General features: G+C 38.2%; 1 long non-coding RNA gene across 1 annotated transcript; it reads right to left on the bottom strand.

Annotated features, from left to right (window-relative positions):
• Positions 1–6,184: 6,184 nt before the first annotated feature.
• Positions 6,185–12,869, bottom strand: LOC307061121. The gene is made up of 3 exons (XR_013811171.1): positions 12,748–12,869; positions 9,632–9,725; positions 6,185–6,567 (listed from the first exon to the last, which is right to left on the bottom strand). It is a non-coding gene; the product is annotated as an uncharacterized lncRNA (long non-coding RNA).
• Positions 12,870–16,271: the final 3,402 nt, after the last annotated feature.

Below are 16,271 nucleotides of genomic sequence, written 5' to 3' on the forward strand. Positions count from 1 at the left end.
AAATGAGTATGATGGTTATTGTGAATATAGATATCTAATCTACACACTTGTCTTCAAGGTTTGAAGTTACTGTAAGCAGAATAAGAGTTCATCCCACGGGTCATTTGCAGAATTTGAGAGTGATAGAGAGGGAATAATTATGTATGTGACAAAGGGGGCTGTCATATCACACAGCATTTAGCAAGTTTTCTTCTGATTCCCATTGCCTCTGCAGTATTCAGAGAAACTCAGAAAGAACACATTTCAGAGGATCAATGGAGCCCTCAGCGCTACCTGGTGCTTTTTGTAAGGAGATTATAGATTCACCCAGTAAGAACTGTAAACCTCCATGCATTTTTTAATTTAAAAAAAAGGTAGGTAAGAGTACGGGGATATCTTAACTGTATTATACAAATTTGGGTTTGAATTCCACATTTACCAGCCATGGAGTGGTTATTACAAGCTCTTTGGCCTCCATTTCTTTCTGTGTCAGACTGGATTAACACTTGTATGGTTGTTAGGGGATTAGAGATAATAGTGTTAAGTCAAGTGCCTCGCACATGGCAAGCACCCCTGGTATTGTTATTTGGAGAGGTGCTATGGGTAAACTGTTTACATTTAAAAGACATTCACATTCTCTGAGTTTGATGTTGCTTGAAAGCCTTCTTTCCTGTCTGGTGGCTGACTTTCCCTTTTCTTATTGTTCTAAGAATACTTTTCCATTTGGCCCATTGTAAATAGTAACAATTGTTCCGTTGTTCCATCAGAAGAGAGAAGCCTTCCTGGTGCCTGGCTGACAGAGCTCCCTGTCTGAACTGTCTAACAGCTTTGGAGCTGGAGACAAAGCACTGGGCTGTCACTTCCTCCTCTGGGAAGAGAATAGGGTCCCCAACCAAAATAGATCCTCATCGTCTCACAAACACCACCCAAAATAAATACTACGGAAATGAGGGCAAAAATCCACTGTGGTGGATATTCAGACAGAATTCTTCTCAAAATAAAAAATGTTTTCAAAGTTCGTAGGAAGCAGTAATAGATATTACATACGGCACGTGAATCATTGTTGTGCCAGTCTCAGTTATAAATTAGTAATATACAACATACAGGGCAGTTCTATTTGGATTACTTGAACATAGATAGATCTAGAGAAATATGCCTATGGAGCTACATTTACAAACAGGAATAGCCTAGGCAAAAGTCACAAGAACCAACACACCCATGGACTTTGATGGAAAATTAGTTAAGACCTTGGCATTAAAAAAACCCATAAACTTTAGCTCTCTCACATCCATAATGAAGCTTGGAATAAAAAGCTTTTAAAATTAAAGCCGTGTGCAAATTAGTGATAAAGATTGGGGATAGGGGAAGGGACACCAAAAATAAACATTGAATTACAAGAGTAATAAGTATTTAACTTTTCAGTTAAATTATTGCTAAATTCAATTGTTTCTATTCAAACAAAATAATGATTTTTATCAGTCATAAATTTGCTAGCTTTTTCCCCTTATTGGCTTATTTCTCTATTGTCTGAACTTTAGATGACATCTAAAGCTGAGAGAAAATGCCAATTCTAATCCAAATTCAAGGTCAATCCATTGCTAATATTATATAGCAGAATTTGAAAAATGTCAGATTGTGTAGCTTTCCAGACATAAGGAGCTTCATTTGCCTAAAAAAGTTGCATTTCTTCATTCATGAGAAAACCAGTTTATAAGAAGGTAGCATCCTGGTCTACTGAGATATTATTAAATATCTGGAGAAGAAAAGTATCTAATGAACTTTATAGTTCTGTCTCAGAAATGGGGGAGAGTTCTTCATTTAACAGACATCTAACTTTACTTTAAAGTTACTGGAATCAAAGTGGAATGATACTGATATTAAGAAAGATAAGTCAATAGAAAAGAATAGGGTCCAGAAGTAGATCCAAGTGTATCTGGGAGTGAAAGTCATTAGGGAAGGAAGTATAATATTCATTATACATACAATTCAAAGTACATATGATAAACAAAACTGGGATAATTGGCTATCTATTAGCAAGAAAATAACATCAACTCCTATCTTATAATATTCAAAAGTAAATTCCAGCTATATTAAGGAACCAAATATAAAACACAAAAAACTATAAAGATATTAGAAGAAAAATCAGGAAAACATTTGTATAGGTATGGAATGAGAAAAGCTTTCTTTAGCAAGATAGGAAACAGGGTAAATCATATTATATTTTTAAAAAACTATTCATACTATAGATTACTATGTAACTCATTTATGAAGAAAAAATGAAAAGAGTCAATTAAATTAACATGTATAACTACTGTGTTATAAAGAAGAAAACAAATGATCTTGTAAGAGAAAATATTTACAGTACATATAAGACAGTGGCTTAATACCCCTAATACAAAAAGAGCTCTTGCAAATTAATTAGAAAATGACAGATGTGAACAGGCAATTTGCAGCAGAGGAAATACGAAGGACCAATAAACCTAAGAAAAGATGTTTGACACCCACGTTAATAATCATGGAAGTGAAAACTGAAACACCTGATCATCACTTGGGATGGAGGGAGAGTGTTCCTACCAGCATGAAGTAACTTCAGACAAGGCCTGACACCCACTGTTGGTAAGTCTTGGGGGTAATCCTTACTCTTGAACACTTGGGATGGTTCTGTAAATTGCTTCAGTCCAAAGGTAATCTGCCAGCATTTGTCAAAATATAAAAATGCAGAGAGACTTTACCTACAATCTCAGTTCTGTGTAGTTATATGGCAGAAATAAAAATAAACTATATAAACCTGTATACAGGTGTGCTTATTGAAGGAAAAACGCAGAACCGTGTGATGGTTAAGAGCACAGCCACCAGAGTTAGACTCAGTGAAATTCAAATCCATAACTTACCTTGTAAGTTATTCAATCCTTATGTGCTTCAATTTCTTATCTGCAAAAAAAGAAGGCAAAATAATATTTATCTCATGAAATTTTTTTAAAGATTAAATGATAGAATGCATGTTAAGTGCTTAAAACATTGTCTACTATATTTTAATACCAAATAAATATTGGTTAATACTATCATTATTTGTAATAACAAAAACAACCTGGATATCCATCAGCAAGGAGAATAATTGAACAAACTGTACTATGAAGCCATTAAAAATAATGAGTCATATCTGTATGCATGTATTTGTCCAAGATACATTCAGTGAAAAAGTACAAGCTACAGTTTGATATACTGTATAATGCCAATTTTAGAATAAAAGCAAAACTAAATAATTATTTCACAGATGTGCCTACTTTTGTAGTAGGATAAGATTGTGATACTAACCATGTTTTTTATTTTTTCTTCCAGTAGTTCACATTTTACCCCCTTCTACCATTACCCCCATTCAGGCCCAGGTATGTTGTTCCCAATGAGGTATGAACAGACAAAAGAATCGTCCTAGCAACCAGTTTCCAAAAAGTCAACCTTGCAAATATTTGAGGGTTGGAGAAGAGAGGGGTCTCCCCACTGCTTGACTGGAAAAAGGTATCTGACAGACATGAAAATACAAAACATGTGTACAAGCATGCATATTAAAGGTTGGAGAGGAGATGCTCCCAGCTTGGGGAGAGATGAGAGTGTATTGGAAGGAAAGCAGTGAGTGTGGAGGTGAGCCTGGAAGAAAGGGTCCCAATGCCAAAAGCCTCAGATGGAGCCTGAGCAACTGGAAAACTACAGCTAGGATGGTGGGATCTGAGACCAGAGGAAACTGCACTCGATTTCCAGGTGGAGGCCAGGGAGGCTGGTAAGAGTCTGCAGAGGAAATGGCTGTAGGGAGCCAGGCAGGTAAGGCATCACGCAGCCTGGCACAGAGTGCTGTGGCTCAGACATGGCACAGAAACCACCATACCTGACAGGGTCTGACAACAGGGGCCAATGCATTTGTGGGAACCAGTGACCGAGGCCCAGATGAAGGAAGTATCAATATCACTATGATTACCAAGAATCAGATGCTGTTCATGCTCTCCCTCCCACTCAATTTCTTGGTACTACATAACCCCCTCCCTGAAATGCAGACCCAGTTATAGGGAAAAAGGAGGTTATTCCAAATTAACTGAGACTGAGTGGCCACCTAACTGATGGGATGGAACCTCAAGCCAGAAATTAATTTGAGTTAAAGAAAAATTAAGTTATATGTCTTCCTCATCAAAGTTGTGGACTCATACCAGTTACAGGCATTTTAATATATTTATATGTGGATGATGAAAATACAAATTGTTAAAATGCATCACCTAGAAGCAGGGGAGAGGTCATAGAGCTGGAAGGGGAAGGAGAAATTATGAGTTTTAATTTAGATATTTCTGTAAATTTAAATAGTTGAAGCAAATAGGCATTCCTTGTGTCAGTTAATTGACTGGAATAGTATTAAATGTAAAGACAAGTGCAGATACAACAGCAAGTTAAAAATCATTTTGTAGTACATGATAAAATTCATGATTCAAATGCCTATTTTGGGCGAATTATTAATATTTTTATGCCTCAGTTTACTTATTTATAAGATGAAGGGGTTGGATTAAGTGATTTATATAATCCATTCCTGTTCTTTAAAAGGTACAACCACATATGATAGAAAAGAGTCGTATTTGTGAAGGACCTTGGATAAGTAAAGACCCTTCTAAGTTAATGTTCTAAAGATAGCGGCTATAGGAACTACAGTGGAAAAACAGCACTGTTCCATGAAACAGGGGTTTGGTTGCCAGTCTCAGCTCTGCCAGTTATTGTCTGTGTAACCTTGGGCACGACAGTTTAAACACTTTGGGTTTCAACTCTCTAAACATTTCTGAAGTAGAAGTGCCCAAACCTGTCTGTACACTAGAATCAATCAGAGGTTTCAAAAAATACACATGCCATACATCCAATAGGAATATGTACACATGCTACCAAAAACATGTACAAGAATGTTCACAGCAGCACTATTTGTATTAACTCAAAACTAGAAACAATCCAAATGCCCATCAAAAGTAAAGTGGATAAAGAAAGGTTGGTATACTAGCGACTGGATACTATAGAGCAGGGGTCAGCAAACTTTTTTCTGACAAGTGCCAGATAGTAAATATTTTCAGCTTTGGCAGCCAAACAGTCTCTGTGGCAACTAAATTCTGGCATTGTCGTGTGAAAGCAGCTGTAGACAATACAGAAACAAATTAGCCTGAAGGCTTCATGATCCATGCAGGAGGCAGACAGGAGACCTGCCCTGGGTGCTGCCAGCCCTCTCACTATAGCTCACTTCTAATCTTGGCCTAGCCACACTGGCCTTCTTTATTTCCCTCAAAAGCACCAAATTTATTCCTGCCTTAAGATTTCTGCACTTATTATTCCCAATGCTTCTACGGTCTGCCCCAAACTCTTCGCCCATCTGATCCCTTTTTATCATTCCTAATTCTCGGTACCTCCGCAGTAATGCCTTCACTGGCCAGCCAATCTAATTGCATCCCCATCACTCTATCCCATCATCTTTATCACATCACCTTATTTTCATCATAGCACTCCCTTATCTATTATCCATTTTTAATTATTGCCTGGTTTCCCTGTGCAGAACATAACCTTCATAAGAGAAAAGTTGTGTGCTTCTCTCTGTTGGAAACAATTATCCAAGACTCAGAAACAAGCAAAAGAAATTACTGTGTGCACACTTAGTTTTAGTACTGGGCACTGTCTAGAGCTATAAAGGACCTGTCCTGTAAAGGACCATGCAGTAGATATTTAGGCTTTGTGGGCCAGAAAAATCAAAATGGAGGCTATTATGTAGGATGCAGGTACTTATATCACAACAGAGAAACAGTTTTCACAATTTTAAAATTGATACCATTCAAAACAAAATAATAATTGAATACAGTTTCTGATAATATAGGTCTATTAATATGAAGAGTGAAATTCTTTTGGGGAGTATACATTTTGCTTCATTGAAGTTCAAAGTATGATTGAAATCAATAGCGAATGTTCATCTAATGCTGTTCTGTACTGAGATTTTATATATCTCATCTTCACACAGATAGGTAGTGCCAAACCCTGATAGAATGTGATTCAATTGAGAATATTCATTTATAAAATTCTATTACAGTCTCCTCTTGACATTTGCTCAAAAAATCATAATAAAACTTTACCACTGCTAAGCCATCAGAAGAAGAAGGAGAAGGAGGGGGAGGGGGAGGGAAAACAAATAATTAGCCTGGCAGTGCTTCAATAAAACTTTATTCACAAAACAGGAGGCTGACCCCCTGCTATCTAGCAATGAGAACAAACAAACTGTAACTACATGCAATAACATGGATGAATTTCACAAACATTCTGCTGAGTAAGGGAAGCCAGATACAAAAGAACATACACTGCGTGGCTCCATTTATATAAATATCAAAAATAGGCAAAAGTGAGGCTTCCCTGGTGGCGCAGTGGTTGAGAGTCCGCCTGCCGATGCAAGGGACACGGGTTCGTGCCCCGGTCCAGGAAGATCCCACATGCCATGGAGCGGCTGGGCCCGTGAGCCGTGGCCGCTGAGCCTGCGTGTCCGGAGCCTGTGCTCCACAACGGGAGAGGCCACAACAGTGAGAGCCCCGCGTACTGCAAAAAAAAAAAAAAAAAAGGCAAAAGTATGCTATGATGTTAGAAGTAAGAATATATAGTGGTTATCTTGGGAGAGAGTGACTAATAGGGGGCCTAGAGGGGTGTCTTCTGGTCTGGATTGGTCTATTACTTGATTTGAGACTGTATTCACTTTGTGAAAATTAGTGGAACTGTACACTTTGTACTTTTTTTTTTTCTGATGTAAGCTTGACTTCAGTGAAAAGTTTACATAAAAATTAGATATTTCAGGGTCTCATTCTGTAAGAATCTGCATTAGTTGGTTGGAGGTGTGGCCTTAGCGTTTGTCCTAAACCAGGCTTGAAGACTTAAATGACCTCCCCAAGGTCACAGTATTGGCAGAGCTGACACAGAGCAATTTCTTACAGAGCAAAGTCTTACAGAGCAAGTTCTTAGAGTTCTGGGCGTGGAGTAAGTCAGCTGTGCAGAAAGAGAGCACACACAGTACTTGCCCTTGAGAATGGACTGGTAATTAGCTAAAGGAAGCCAACTTTACATTCCAGACTTTAACCTAGAGTGATATTTGCACTGTCACCTGAATATTCTCATTGGCTTCTGCCACTTGGGCAGCACCCAGTTCAGAGCTTTGTAGATTTCTAGAGTTACTGGGAAGCTGCCAGGAGGCTTTCAGAGCTCAGCATGAGCACAGTAGCCGGCTCTCCAAGCAGATGATTCCAGCATTCTTTCTAGTTCCCTGAGCCTCTTAACCTTTCTATAAGGCATTGTGGTATAGCAGACACAACCTGAAGTTTGGGTTGAAACAGATAAAACTTCACATTCTGGTTTTGCAATTTGTTGGCAAATTACTGAGTTTTACCCAACTCTAATTTTTCTCATTTGTAAAAATAGGCATAAAATCTCCTCCCACTTACTTCATCCCCCACACCCCTATGACATGCCAAGTTTCTTTTCCTCTTTTTGTATTCAATATTCATTGAGCCAACATTTATGTGTCAAACACTATGAAGGCTTAAGGATTATCTCACTTAATCCTTGTCAGTAAGCAAGGTTCATTCATGAACCACATTTTATACATGAAGAAACTAGGAATCAGAGAACTTAAGTGACCTGTCTAAGGTCACAAAGGTAGTAAGAGATGGAACCAATTTCCTGCTGAAGAAATCTAACTGGGAGCCTAGCCCTTAACCTCTGCTTGGGAAGAAGACAGTGCCTGGCAGCTGTCACTGTGTGCGGCACATGGATGATATTCAATAGATGTTAATTCTGCATTTCCTTTTTCCTCAGAGAGCTATGAATCAGAGCTGAGGCTTAACAGTCAGAAAATCTAGCTTCTAGTGGCTTGGTAAGTCACTTTTATTTCCTTACCAGTATAATAACGACACTGGATTGGATAAACCTGAAATGCTTCTCCTTAAGCTAAATGAATCTGTACTCTCTATGAATGTTTGCTCCAAACAGAAAGTAGGACAGAACATTTTTGTCCTAAAATTTTATGAAAATTTTGCGTTTGCCTCCATAATCTGAGTTTCTTTTAAAAATAGATATTAAATTGTGTACTAGCCAAACCTCTACCACACACATACTGACCCACACGCACCTCAACCCATCCTGAAGCTCCTGTTTGACCCTTTACTCCAGTGACACCTCACTCATGGTCGCACATTCCCAAGGGTATCCTAAAATCAACTCTCAACTTGGTTTGAAAAGCAGAGTTTTTTGTTGATTTCTTCAAGCCTCTGTACCTGTACCATCCTACTAATTTGTGCGACGTGAAAGCATATGACACAGAAGCTCTCCCACACCTGACATGAGTCCCTAAAATTCATCTACAATGGAAGAAATTATTCTCATTAAAACAATCTATGCACTTTTGACATCTTGCCAACTTGGCAGATAATGCTGAATTTTCTGCAAATTGAAAAGTGGTGATAGTGATGTAGTTGGTCGTGATGGTACTGATAAAATATAACCCTGTTTCCGTATGGGATGGTTTCTTTTATAAGAAAAAGATAAAATATGGACCAGATTTGGAAACCATTAGACCAGCAAGAACATGTAGAGGGGAAGAATGGCAAATTCACAGACGAAACTAAGGATTGTTTTCCTCTTACTTTCTGGTCATTTGCCTACATCTAAAACCCAATTAATATTTAAGGGAGAATGAGTTTTGTTCAAGCCATTTGCAGAAGTAAAAACAAAGGTTGATTTGAGTACTAAATCAATATTTTGCAGAATTTTAGAGTAATATTTAAAATAAATTGTTATAATTTATGGGATATACATAGAAGCATAACATTTTAAAAAACAAACCATTAAAAACCACTGTTAATTTTGGACGGCACAATAGCCAGTAGGGTTGAAAGATTTAGCATTCCAGTAATAAGAGTTTGGAATTCCAAAACATAGAAAAATTGTCATTTTTATTGTTTTGCTTAGTTTGGTTTTATTCCAGGAAATTAGGAGACAGTGGGCTAGACAGTATAGATGACAAGTCATGATGTGAATGCTTCCTATGAGACAGGAAATGCTTTCAGACCCTGCACATGACCCCCGACAAAGTCTGATCTTTGTTTTCAGTACATCCCTTTGCTTCTTTTTACTTAATTCTATGTACTGTGTCCAGATGAGACAGAGAGAAAACTGCAATTATAGGATAATATGCCTGCTAAAGAAATTGCTCTTGTGGCACCGAGGAATAAGTGAACACACTTCCCACTGATTTATGAAGATATACTTGATATAAATGGAGTGACCGGCTATAGTAGCCTTTCTAAGGATTTCATCATAAACTTTTTCAGTTCCCAAATGTTAGTGGTTTATATATATATATATATATATATATATATATATATATATATATGTACACACACACACACACACACACACACATATGATTGGTTTTCAAGTGGTTTCAGATTTTTAAAAAAGGAATCACTAAACATCAGTTTTAACAATGAGTACATGTCGAATTTGTGTTTCTGAGCTATTACTATTTTGGTCATGCAGACTTTGGGAATTAATAACCCAGAATATTTCCTTTATCATTTTGACACTGATTCATGCTGTCTTTGAATCTGCCCACCTGGAAGTGTCATGAAAATTTTTCCTTAAAAAACTGGAGTTGGCTTCAGTTCAACTCTGATTCCATCCATTGTCCCAAAGGCATGCTCTTATTGCTGCAAAAAAGGAAAAATATATATAATGTATTTTAAAACTATTAAATAATGCTAGCTGAAACATGCAAATTGACAGTAACATTAGTACAAAGTTATGGTAAAAATCTTTCCTCCTATAAGTACTTCTGGTAAAATTACAGCAATATTATTTCAAGCTGAGCCAGAAAACTGCAATAGAATATGTTTCAGCCCATTTGCTATACAACAAGTCTTCACTGCTAAAATCCCATTTTTCTTTAGTATCATTTTTTTTTTTTTTTTTTTTTTTTTGTGGTATGCGGGCCTCTCACTGTTGTGGCCTCTCCCGTTGCGGAGCACAGGCTCCGGATGCGCAGGCTCAGCAGCCATGGCTCACGGGCCCAGCCGCTCCGCGGCATATGGGATCCTCCCAGACCGGGGCACGAACCCGTATCCCCTGCATCGGCAGGCGGACTCTCAACCACTGCGCCACCAGGGAGGCCCTTTAGTATCATTTTTAAGGCATGTATCTGGCCATCGTGTGAGGGGGGTGGAATGAGAGCCATCAGCATTTGAAAAGGGAATTGAGGTGTTGGAAGGGCCATGCTCTCTCCGAAGTCTTTAAAGAAGAACCTTTCCTCGCCTCTTCCAGCTTTTAGTAACCCCAGGTGTCCCTTGGCTTGTAGCAGCATAACTCCAATCTCTGCCTCTGTCTTTACATCACCATCTTCTCCATGTTTCTGTGTCTTCACGTAGTGTTCTCTGTCTGTCTTTCCCTTTTCTTAGAAAAGAGTCTTTTTGGACTAAGTGCCCGCCCTACTTCACATGACCTCATCTTAACTAATTACATCTGCAGCAATTGTATTCCAGATAAGGTCATTCTGAGGTGTTGGGGGTTAGGATGTCAACACGTATTTTTGGGGGCCTCGGGGTACAGTTCAACCCATAACACCTGCCTTAGCAGGTGTTCTAGTTGCTAGGATTACAACATGAATATCACAAAGTTCATGCTCTCCAAGTGCAAGGAAACTGACATTAAACAAAACCCAAGAATATCAGTTAGTTATAAGGGCTACATGGACAATTATATAATAGGGCACCTACTTAGACTGGGTGATCAGAAAGATCGTTGTAGGGTGACCTTTAAGCTGAGATCCCAAGGAAAGACAGAGGTAGCCAGGCAAAGATAGAGAAAGAGGATTCCAGGTAAAGGAAACCAAGGGTTCCAGGGGAGAAGAGCAGTGCTTCTTGCACTGCTCACAGCAAAGTCTGTCAGCAGAAAGGATTTCCTTTCTTTCCATGAATTTATGTATGACTTCACAAATTATTTACTTGAGTTTGAGCTTCTAGTAGGTAATTTTCTGTGAGGTTATGGACAGGTGGAATAACAACCCAAGAAATGGAACTTTTTATCTTCTAAAATACAGTATTCATCTTTAGTCTGAAGATGGCATATTGTTTTATGGACTAGGAGGCTATTCTTATTGTTTGACAGCTACATCCCAGATATAACTGAAATATCATTGCAAAACCTGATAAGTCCTACTCATATCTCCTTACAAGATAGCAAATCTGATTTGCACTGATGCATTCATAAAAGACATTAGTATCACTTATAAGAGAAGCATCCTCAAATTTATCTTTCCGTTAGTTTGAAAAAATGTAGAGATAGTCATTTTGGTGTAATACAGCTATTTTTCATAGAAGCCACATTTTTCTAAGAACCTTTTTAAATTCTGTAGTATAGGATAGAGTGGTCTAAAGCTGGGCTCTAAATTGTTTCACCTCAAGGAAAATTGAAAACATTGTATGATAAGGAAAACCTGCAGAGAAGATTTAAAGGCTAAAGTCTTTTGCACGTTTTCTATGTCAGATTTAGGTTTGCATTTTTAATACCGTTAGGAAGATTCACATAAAAATGGGGCACATTGTTTCATCTCTGTTGTTTGCAGACATAAGCATATTTTACTCACTGAATTATTAACTTTTCCAAAAACCTGTCAGTTTTTAGAAAAAGACCAAGAACTTGTAAAATAACACGTCAGAAACTGTGATTTGGAGAGAGAACAAATGTATCCAACTCCCAGAATAACCTCAGAATTGACCCAACTGAGTCTTAAATAGAAGCTTTCTAAGAATATGGTTGCTTCACATTAACTTTCTATGAATTTTCTCAAACAAATTTTCACTAGGGCCAATGTTGCTCTTAAGATACTCAAAATTTAAAACTGCTCATCTTTTCATCCATTTTGGGGGGGAAAAATATCTAACAAATCCTTAAAAATTAATCAAATTTGCAACATCCTTCCTATGAATAAACATTTCAAGAAATTTATAGGAGAGCTGCTCTTTTCTATTGAGTTATGTATTTTAAATAATTGCATTAGAGGAAAGACATTAGGAGATTCAACACAAGGTTAATTCTGCTCTATCCCTTTGGGTTCTTCTAGATTAGTCTAAACAAAGTAGACCAGCATTCATTCATTGATGGGATGCAAAAGTCAGTCATCTCTCTCCCCATCCTGCCCCACCTCCATCTATGGTTCCTAGATGCATTAGACTTGGTCATGGGGCATCTGGTGTCCTGGTCCAGGGGACAGGCACCATGAAGACTGCAGCTACTAAGCGTGATCTACCAGGGCAGCCAGAAAGGAGGTCAGTTCTTATTCAGTTGGGTTTTCTGTTGCTTCTTAAAGCGCACAATGATGATTTTCAGAGGTCTGAGTGAAATGCTGGTTCCCTGGAAGAGTTGACAAATGAGCTATGAATATTTTATTAATATTAGCTCATCAAATAATGAACAGAGGCTGGTAGATTCAAAACTCACATATAAATAACTGTTCAGAGTCCATTGTTTGTAGTTGCTGAGAATTAAGGTCTACTCTATAGTCTCTATAAATATAATTTCAGAGATAGGAAGGTGGGAATCCAGAATATAGAGAAGGCTTTGAACTTCCTTTGACTAAGCCAGATGTAGGAAGCTATCACTTGTCTACTTTTCACATCACAATCAAAAAGAGACCGTCTTCCTTTGGTAATGGAAGTGCATTACAAGAACATGTACCAGAGTCTGTTGGCTTTTTGCTTGGTATTCCTGTTCCTTTTGTACTTCTCAAGTTTTGCACATCAGTAAGTAACTGAAGACAGTACGTGTAGAAAGAAAAACTTGTCCTTGAGGTAGTTTGCAGCTTCAAGGAACAGAACAAGTGTCAGCCTATGAAAGAAAAGAGCAACTCACTCAGTGTCAAAACAAATTAAATCTGCTGTCTTAGGGGGAACAACTTTCTGGTACAGGTGAAGGAGCACTTTCTCTGCATGAGAACCGCATCATCTTGGCAAGCTGTTTGAGTGAACCAGACTGCGGTGGGGAGTTTTTTCCCCAAACCTTTCATTACGCCACCCTGACTTGCTACCAAAAGTTGCCTGGGCTTGTCGATACTAGTGAGTTCTGTGCATCAGTAGGGACTGAGAAATATAAAAAAAGAAGAAACTTTTCATTACGTCACCTTTCATTACGCCACCCTGACTTGCTACCAAATGCCTGGGCTTGTCGATACTAGTGAGTTCTGTGCATCAGTAGGGACTGAGAAATATAAAAAAAGAAGAAACTTCACAGATGTGGGTTATTTCAGAAAAGTGGAGAAGAGAAGGAAGGAGACTGTAAATCTTAGGGAAAATATTAATATTATGAGTCAGATACACCTGAGGTTTCCATATGCTTTGCAGATTCAATTTATGTGGTGAAGCGCACATCTTCTTTCTTTGTTTACTCTTCCAGATTCTCCTCTTGATCCTCCTCCAACTTGGGAATTTCTTCTGCTGGATTTTAAAGCTGTGATTTTAAAGCAGTCTGCTCTGGCCTAGGCAGATTTGTTTGATCATGATGGTTCCCTAGGCAAGGACTAGACAAAGCAGCGTAGCAAACAAGATGCTTCTAGAATAAGCAACTCCCAAAAATTTGTTTGTTCAAGTTCCCCGAATAGTTACCTTTTTATTGCATTTGAGATAGAAAGTCTCATAGCTATAGTTCAGAGAAAGCGAAACACAGTAAAAGTTATCATTCCCATCATAATCCAAGTGAGTCAGTTGCAGACACAGGAGGCGGGGGAGTAGGGAGGAGAGGGCTGTGCTTTACATAGGCATTCTGAAATCTAAGACCTTTTCATCAGTGAAGGGGCTGACAAACTACAGCCCCCAAGTCAAGCCCAGCCCAATTCTAGAAGCTAAGAAGAGCTTTTACATTTTTAAAGTGTTGTAGAAGCAGTAGCAGCAGCAACAGAAACCTTATATATCCTCAAAGCCCTAAACTATTTATTATCTGACCCTTTACAGAAAAAGTTTGCTGACCCCTCATGTGAGCCTACAATTCCCTAGAGCTTTAAGTGTTTCTTCGGGTTCCTGTAAGTAACCACTGATGAGAAGAAAGAGGGTGTGGAGGATTTTGTGGGAGGTGTTAGAAAAGGGCCTGGAGAAGAACTATGCACCCGGTATCTGCATTCCTTTGGGCAGAACTCAATCACGTGGCTACAGCTACCTGCAAAGGAGGACAGGAAATACAGTCCAGCTCCTTGCCAAGGAGGAAAATAACTCTGGTTGGTGAAAATGCCAGTGTTACAAGGCACACAAGATTAACTGCTCAAAAAATTAAATAGGCAGTTGAAAAGTTCAGGAAAAGGCTAGAGCACTTCAGACTGAGGTTATGAGGTTATCATGGTGGTTTCCCAGAAGAGGTCAAACTGTGATGGCCAATCATCAAGAGGGTGGGAAATGTAGGTAACTGGAATGAGATCATCAAAGCACAAGGGTGGAAAATGTAAGGCTTGCACAGGGAATCATATTTCACAAGGAAAGAAGCTTCACAGGGAAGTTCTAGGAAATACTCTTTAGAAAGACTGGGTTCCACTGGTAAAAGGCCTTGAGTGTCAGGCCATGGCAGGCAGTATATATGGAGGCCGACTTTTAAAAATCATCCAACCAGTGATTTTTTTTCCTGATTTTTAATGTATTTGTTTATTTTTGCTCTATGGCTGCATTGTCTACGAGTCTGGAAACCTGCATCTTGAGTTTCTTCACAGATTTCTCTAGGTGAAGACTACCTTCAGGAGATAGGAGTGTTAGGATTTCAAGAAGCAAAATGAAATGATAAAAATTGACCCATCTCTTTTTAAAAAAGTCAAATTTGTAAATTATACATTTATAAGAGAATATGATAACATTTATGGTCAGTTTAAAGAATAATAATAAAATGAACACTCAGGCATGCACCGTCAACATAAGTAGAACAGAACATTGTCCATATTTGGGACACCCCCCTAACCCCCCCATGCCTCCTTGATCACATCTCCCTCTCTCTATTGCCCCCTTCCAAGAAACAATAATTCTGCATTTTATATAATTGCATTTATAATTATAACAATAATTCTGCATTATATAGTTGCATTTTATATAGTCTGCATTATATATAGTTGTTCCTTGCTATTCTTTATAGTTTTACCACTTACATATGGATCTCTATAAATACACTATTTAATTTTACCTAATTTTGACCTTTGTACAGATGGAATCATATTAAACATATTCTTCTGTGACTTGTTTTTCTTAATATTACATTTTTAAGATTCATGCAAGATTCTACTGTATGTTATCCATTCTACTCTAGATGGTCATTCCTGTTTCTTTTTAAATTGAAGAAAAATCTACCTCTTCCAAAGAAGACATTAAAATGAATACTAACAAAACAGAACAAAATAAAACAAAAACCAGGAAATAAGATGCTAGTGAAGGATGCATTGCTCTTTGTTTGTAGAATATTTGAAAAGTCCAGTGTATCTCTCCTTGGGACTCCTTATTCTTACAGGAGTATAAAGTTTGGCTTACCATGTTTTAACTTGATTTGCTGTGACATTTATCTTTAACTTGATTTGCTGTGACATTTATCTGTACTCTTTTTGGTGGTTTGTTTTTTCGAAGCACCAGTTCCTGAATGTGATCGAAGGGCTGTGGCTACTTTAGAGACTGCCCCTGTCGCCTGGTCTTCACCCTGCCAGTTAAGAACATTCAAGGCACTTTTGTGCTACCAGGTCTCAGATTCTACTTCAGGACATTTTTTGCATGGACCTTTTTGAGAGAATTTCCTTGCAAACCTCAGGCCCTCGACAACACTTGACTTGGCTTTTATAATCCAGTTCTTCCAGATATAATGTAAGTCTGACAGTGATAATTTTATGTTAGTCATCTTCATTGTTAGACTTTTGTGCTTGAGTCTATGAATGATTCAATTTCATAAATGAAATAAGCCCTGTCTCCTTCACATCTTGAGGCTCGCTCAGAGAACGCTTCTCAGCTCCAGCTGATACATCTATTTACCCATCCACCCCAGAAAGCTTGGAAATCCTGAATCGGAACCCGGGGAATGTCTACGTACTGTCCCATAAGAGAATCTCAGCTGCTCAGTTCTCACTATCTAATGGAGTTTTCAAGAATATAAGCAGCCACCTAATCTCTTCCCATAGAAAGAGACAAAATCTTTCTGAGTGGTGGGACATTTTACTTCTCAAACGTTTCTTTAAGTTTCTTTTCCTTTTGGTT

This window comes from Hyperoodon ampullatus, assembly GCF_949752795.1.
Source record: "Hyperoodon ampullatus genome assembly, chromosome: 12".
Classification (NCBI taxonomy): domain Eukaryota; kingdom Metazoa; phylum Chordata; class Mammalia; order Artiodactyla; family Ziphiidae; genus Hyperoodon; species Hyperoodon ampullatus.